We start from the raw sequence: 7446 nt of genomic DNA, 5'->3' as shown, positions 1-7446 counted from the left end.
AGGATCACCTGGAGTACATTACACAGGAACGTGTCCAGATGAGTCTTGAAAGTCTCTAGAGAAGGAGACTCCACAACCTCTCTGGGCAGCCTGTTCCAGTGCTCTGTCACCCTCACAGTAAAGAAGTTTTTCCTCATGTTAAGGTGGAACTTTCTGTGTTGTAATTTGGTGCCATTTCCCCTCATCCTAGCACAGGGCACCACTGAAAAGAGACTGGCCCATTCTTGACATCCACCCTTCAGGTATTTATAGACATTAATAAGGTCTCCTCTTAGCCTTCTCTTCCTAAGACTAAACAGCCTCAGGTCTCTCAGCCATTCCTTATAGGACACATGTTCCAGTCCCTTAAGCATCCTTGTAGCCTCTGTTGGACTCTTTCCAGCATAGCCCTGTCCCTCTTGAGATGGGGAGCCCAGAACTGGACACAACACTCCAGATGTGGTCTTACGGGGGCAGAGTAGAGGGGGAGGAGAACCTTCTTTGACCTGCTGCCCACACTGTTCTTGTCTGCCAGGGCTCCAAGGTCCTTCTCCATGGGGCTGCTTTCTAGCAGGTCAACCCCTAATTTGTATTGGTGCGTGGTGTTTTTTCTCCCCATGTTGTTTATGTCAGAAATCCCTGTCCTGAGTGTTTGTCAAACGAGGTTCGCAATCTCAGCATGCTGTGAGTCAGGCTGACCCAGCTGAGAGACAGGAGTGTTCACTACATGCCAGACTTTGTGTTTCCCCTTTGTTCCGCTTCCTGGCATTCCCATCAGCCTGTGCCATTGAGCTTTGCCAGTTAGCCTGGAGCTAGCTGAACTATCACTAATACCACTGTATCATGCCATTTGCACTGACAACTGCTAGTCTTAGAGCAAGTTTGAATTTTTTTATATGATTAGGATCTCTGTAATGGCAGCTTTTGCTGGGGAGAGTGCAGGATAAGGTGTGTCATAGTACCTGCTGTTTTGAAGTTGCTTGCAAGAAAAATTACAGGAGAGAAAAAAAGGCAGTAATACGCAAAAAGAAGGCTGGAAAATCTCTCCCAAAATCCACCTGGAAGCTTCCATAATATGGGAACTGACTTGTATTTCTGAGAAGTTTTGGGGATTTATTTATCAGGGAAGTAGGAATGTTTAATAAAATACTTGCATATTAGTTTGAAAAACAGTAGTGATTAAACCAATTTTTAAATAATATGGACCATGGGTGTCCAAATCTTTTGTCTTAGGTTAATTCAGTCAGGAGCTTTGAACTAACCCTATTTTTCATCTTTTAAAGGGTCTTTTTTTAATATAGTGGGAGGATGCTTTACTGGTTTTGGAGCTATTAAACAATTGTAAACATGCTATCATCCAGCTTCCTGCTATTGTGAATGTTTGGATCAAGATAAAATAATTTGTTTTAGAGGAAGTTTCTTAAATACACAATACTTTTTTTTTTTTTTACTCCACCTGCATTCAGCTTAATTTAGTCTTTGTGTGGATACATTATATACAGAATGATAAGTATAACTTTTACAAAAGCTGGACTTTTATAAGCCATTCTTGGTGGTGCATGCATGGCAGACATGAGCATCGAAGTCTTACATAGATACAGGTGAGATGCTCGTGTCTAAATTATATTTACATAGCTACACGTTGGTATAGATGTAAGCAAGCTGGAATATCCTCTGGGAAAACGTCAGCTACAAACATTCAGGATGTTGCAATTGTGTGCTTGCAATAAAGGTCAAATTATTGCTAGGAAAGGGTTACTGCTACATTCTTTGGAAACCTGTATGATGGTAGATTCATGCTGAAGTACTTTTAAGCATGTTTCCTACCTTTTCATGAGCGTACTGTTCCTATTCTCCGTAAATTAAACATGAAAGTTATTTTTCAGTAAGCTTCCCCACCATCTTCAACTTGTTCTCAGAACTCGGTAAAAAACTTTGCGACCTGTGGTGTGTCCTTTGATGGAGACACCAGCAGATGAGGCTGCTGAAGAGGTGGCAGAGGTGGGGAGAAATAGGTTTGTTTTTATAGACAGAAGGTTTACATGGCCATGCCACATGCCTGTGTCCCTAATAACTTTTGAGACTGTTGGATGGTGGAGGGAAATTTATTTCCATTGGTAGTGTGAAAATAAGCATGGGGAAGGAGGGAAAAACTCATGCACCGAGGGAAAGCTCCCAGCATGGGCTCACATCTTATTAAATGCCAGTTTGTATGGGAAGAAGACCTAGAACACCTGAGGGCAGGAAAAGCTCCCTTTGGAACTTCTGCTCTCTTAGACAAAGTTGATTATGCATGGGTGACAATTCCATGGAAAAGAAAACTAGCTCTGGGAGCTGCCTGGGCTTTTTTTACAGTTATTCTTTAAATAATAATAATTTTAAAAGACTATAATAAACATAGTTGTGTCATACTGAAGAAAACCACATTTCTAGCCCAATGAATTCCAGAAAAGGGTTAGTATCAAAATGACCTCATTGGACAATTACTTTTGCAAATATTCTTAAAACTCCTTGTATGAGAGAAAATTAATCCTAATGCTCAGACACACTTTGTTATTTCAGTAGCCACTATCCTCTGCCACTGTGTTTATTTGGTGGAGGGAGCTGTGATGCTCTCGTGGGCCCCAAGCAGCCTCTGATGTTCAGCAGGTGTTTTCATGTGTAAGGCTGTTGTCACCAGTCAGTGGGTATGACCTGGACTTGCAAAATGTGATAAAAGCTCCATGTCTTCCCTCCTCCATTGAAGTCTTGCATCTTTAGGAAAGAGCCACAGGGCAAGCTTTGGTATGAAGAAAATATTGAAGGCCTGCAAGGCAGAAAATGCAAGAGTTTGGTTATTTGTTTGCAGGATTACCTGAAGCAACATGCACAGATGTGTTGCACTTGCATAGACAAGAAGCAGGGGCTGGATTCATTTGTTTGAAGTAGATTGTTTCCAGCTGAACCAGTACTGTGGAAGCCAACAGGTTTATCAAAGCCATCAACTGAGAGCAACATTGTCCTCTGGAAGGGTGGGTACATGCTTCTGTTGTGTACTAGCAGAGCTGTACTCTTTGTGGCATCACTTGTTCTAGTTGTAGGAGGGTATTTTGCTACTATGGGGGAATCAACATAGAAGAGCCTGTAGACTGTTGTCATGCTGTGAGTTTTGCTGACGTATGATACACAAACACTTTCAGCTATTTCACTGCTGTGCCTTGGTAAAGAATGTCATAACTTAGTTTCAGAACAATAAGAAAACAAACCCCACAAGATCATGGCTCAGTTTAACTCAAAGAAATGCCTGTGTTTGTTCACTCTAGGCTACAGTTGCTAATTTTGAAACTGTTTTCAGGTTGGTGGTTAAAATTAAATAGATTCCTGAGAACTACTTCCAGTAGAGTATATTCTGCTCCTTGTGGGCTTAGGAAGTCTTGGAAGAGGAGGCATGGGAAACATCCTCACTGGGGAGAGCGCCAGCAGCAGGACAGGGTGTTGCCCATGCTGGAGCATGCTTTCTCACATGGCAAGAGGAAGCAGAACCTGGGCCTGAGCAGGACAGGAAGGGAGGGATCACAGCAGGGTCATTAATGTGGCTGTGTAATTGCAAGCAACAAGAGGGTTGTGACTTGTTTGTTTGTTGACCTTTAATAACCAGTTGGCAGTGCCAACCAAAAAGGCAGTGTCCTGCAGAAGGGGTGCAGGATGCCCTGCACACCCCGGGGGCAGAACGTGCCCGGGGTTAGAAGTGCTTTGCCTGCTGGGGACAGGCAGGGCGGTACCTGCATGACAAAGCATGTGGTGTGATGCAGCTGTGCAGGCAAAGGTATGTCCTACACTAATGTCCAGAAACCTTCCACGGGCAAGAAAAGCTATATCAGGAATGGTGAGGTTTTTCTTCTGATGGCACTAGGGCTTCAGCTGATAAATGGCCTCACTCAGAGATTTTTTTAGTACCCTGGTCCTCAGTGCTAGCACAGATCTGTAAAAGAGACACAATTCCAATGGCCATTTTCGCTTGCAGAGAACATGCAATGTATTAAGGTCCTTATACAGCTAAAAGGAGTTCTAATTTTTCTATAAGTAGATAGAAACAACTACCTGAGTAAAAAAAAAGTGACACTGAAGTCTAAAAATCAGTACAAAACCTCTCTAAAGCACTCTGAAAGGGAACTAAAAGTATCCATCCATGCAGCAGCCTGCAGTATTGCATATAGGTGCCATCTACGTGCAGATGCTTCCATCCAGCAACAGCAGTCAGTGTCCTTTCAGGTCTCACTAGCAATTTGGTCAGACACCTTATAGACAGAGATTCCTGCCTTAAACTCATTGCTGCAGTATCTGAGACTCCAGCAGTGCACTTTGTAAAGCTCTGAGAAGAGCAAGTTACAGATGAGTATAAATATGGAGTGAAAATATTATTCTTATTAATAATGTGACTATAGAGAGAGTTTGAACAGTTGGAGGAGAAATGGGTTGAGGTTTGTCACAGTGCCTATGGATTTTACATCACTGTAGGAATATTAACTTTTAGAATTGGTTTTTATCCTTATTTTGAAAGGAGTCATTATGTAGGAAACAATGACTCTAGAGGCCAGGTTCTCCAACAAGGGGTACAACCAGCCAGCTTCACCTCAGCACACCCATAAACCATTTCCAGCTTCAAGGACAGCCTGATGCCAGTGCAATGGCACCGCAGCGTCCCCAGGGAAGGTCATGCAGGAGAGTGGAAAAGCCGTGTTTCAAACCATGGCTTGGGCATGCTTGAGGTACTCCGGAAGTGGAGCTATCACTTCAGTCCACCTTGTGCTCCAAACGGTGCTCCAGATAAGTCCTTCTTAAGGCCTGGGGCCTGAAGGGGCAGCAGCTGAAGAAGAGTTCTCCTGCAGGGAGCGGGGGCAGGTCCACCACCACCTCACTCCTGATAGCCCTGTGCTGGGACTTTGAGAGGGGCTCCAGGTGACACTGGTGGCAGGGGGCTGGTGCACAGTGCAAGGGATGTCCAAGCACAGAAAAGGCCGTTGTGGCGGTCACGCCCCCTCCTCGGTAAGTTCTGCAGGGAAATGGGGGGTGACTTGGGCAGACATTTTTTTAATTTGTGAATTTTACAGCCTATGGGCTTCATTCAAGCATGAATTCTGCTAATATTTAGTACTTGGACTAATATCCAGAAGCTCCCCATTCAGTGGTTTTAGTGCATACATCTATCTCACGAGTCTTCAGAAGAACTGATACATAATTTTAATTGTAACTTAAGTGGTCTGTAATGTAGAAATAAGCAGCTAATCTTGGTAGACCATGAGGTGCACTTGAAAATCAAGTTTCCCCACCATAAAGATTTGATTTTTACGAAAATAAAAAATGAAGCAAGCTTCTATCATATCTGAGCAGTAAAAGGCAAAATAAAAATGCTTGGATTCATTTGCAGTGAAGGCATGACATCTCTTCCCACGGGCAATTACCATGAAACTATAGCAACAGTTTTAAGTGAAAAAATTACAATAATACTTAAGATTGTCTAGCAGCTGGAAACAATGAGTCAGGACTCCCTGACTGGGCAGTTTCACAGACTAACATGTCTTTATGACCTACACTTTAAAAGCTGTTGTTGCAAGATGTTTAGAATAAAGATACTGTCAGGCCAGATGAGAAATTATCATTAATATCTCATTTGATCTTGCAGTGTTTCTTTTTTTTCCTTCCTTTTTTTCTTGTCACTAAGAGCTGCTTTTCTTCTTTTCTTTGTCATTTTATTCCAAAAGCCCAAAGCCATTGAAAAGGAGGTTTTAAAATACAGTGTACTGTATTAAAATCACTGTACCGAACAATGGGTGGAAAAGGTGCAGCAATTTACACAGTTTTACACATGCACATTCCTGCCTTTAGACGTACAAACACACACTTAAGTCTTCTTACTGCAGTTCAGATGGAGTTACTACATCTGAAGCTCCAGGATGGAGGACTAGAGTTTATTGCAGCTCTGCTGCCTCATTTCTCCCTCCAGTTCTGACATGAAGCATTCTGAGACTGTATTTTGGTTGTACCTGCATATGGAGGGGAGCTGCCTTGCTGGGTGAAGATGTGCATCGAATGTGACTTGAGAAGGTGCTCTGCACACCAACCATTTTAGGAAATTAGTATTCACGCTGAGGCTGGTTGCCAACTATTCAAAAGGGTATTATGCTCCCTAAGCACTAATGCACAGGGGGTTATGACAGCAACACGAATTCTTGGCATCTCATCGGGATGATCCAGGGCCTGGCTCTAGGAGCATGTCAAGGCAGCTGTGAGGGAAGCTGCCCAGGAGGGTGTGTTTCCTTCTCCCTAACAGCTGGGAGGGTCTCCAATGGCTCTGACCAAGTTTTCAGACACGCTTTGCTCCCATTTTAAATTCTTATGTGCTCTTACAGTCAGTTGTGAGGGCAGGGCAATGCACTCATCCACGGTTTAGGGTTTTAGCTTGCTTCTCCAAGTTGTCTGTGTTCAGCTGTAGGCTACATGCAGTCCTACACTCTGAACCTTCCACAGCATCTGGTACAATCTCCTCAGAAGTATTTTATATGTGCTTAGAAGCAGGGTAAAATTACAGTCAGTTTCACCAGAATCATAAGGAATGTCTAAATCCCACTGCAGTCTGCAACTCGAACATTTAATTTGCTGTTTTATGTACCCTGCTTTGCCTCAGAAATCCCATTTGTTCCGTATTCACTTTACTGCAATTGGTTCAATTCTGATAGTAAACCAGAAAAAAAAAACCTGCTGTCCTGGTTTAAAGTTACTGAATATAAAGAAAAAGCCTGAACAAATTACTGAACTGTGCAAACCTTACAAATACTGGTGAATTTTTATTACATCCCATAGTTGTACTCATGTTTTTCTCTTCAAACCCATGAGTCTGACAGCAGCCTCACCCCAGCAAGCTGCTTACATGAACGGTAAGTACGTGTATGTATTAAAAGTCCTTACGACAACTTTTTCTGACCCGCTGTCATCACCAGAACCTGCCAGGAGACAGGCTGGTTTGCAGCAGGGATCCGCCTTCTCCGCGGGGATGTGCAACCGCAGGCAGCAAGAGGTGTCAGCATCTGCGCACGGGGCGGCCGGGCTGCTCCTTCCATCACGCCCGACCGTAACGCCGCGTTACCGGCGGCACGTGAGCTGGGACGCGGGGCCCACGGCAGGATTCGCAGCTCCCCTCCTCTCCGCACCCGCGCAGCGCCTTGCTCGCGCGGGCCCACGGCTCTCCCCGCGCCACGCCGCACGTGTCCCCACAGCCTCCAGCGGGGCCACACGCTCTGGGCCGCCCGCAGGGCCGCCCGGGCTGCCTGACGCCGGGCTGCGGGTGTTGGCGGCGCCCGCCGCCTCACCGGGACGTCCCTTCTCCCTCCTCCCCCCGCCACCGCCGGCCGGAAGCCGCCGCGCCTTCCCTCGCGGCCTCCTCGGCTTCGGCTCGCTTCAGCCGCGCAGCCGAGCCCCGGCGGGCGATGC

The sequence above is a fragment of the Apus apus genome, chromosome 1 (assembly GCF_020740795.1).
Source record: "Apus apus isolate bApuApu2 chromosome 1, bApuApu2.pri.cur, whole genome shotgun sequence".
Taxonomy (NCBI): domain Eukaryota; kingdom Metazoa; phylum Chordata; class Aves; order Apodiformes; family Apodidae; genus Apus; species Apus apus.
The sequence above is the reverse complement of the archived record's forward strand: the minus strand, read 5'-3'. Positions refer to the sequence as shown.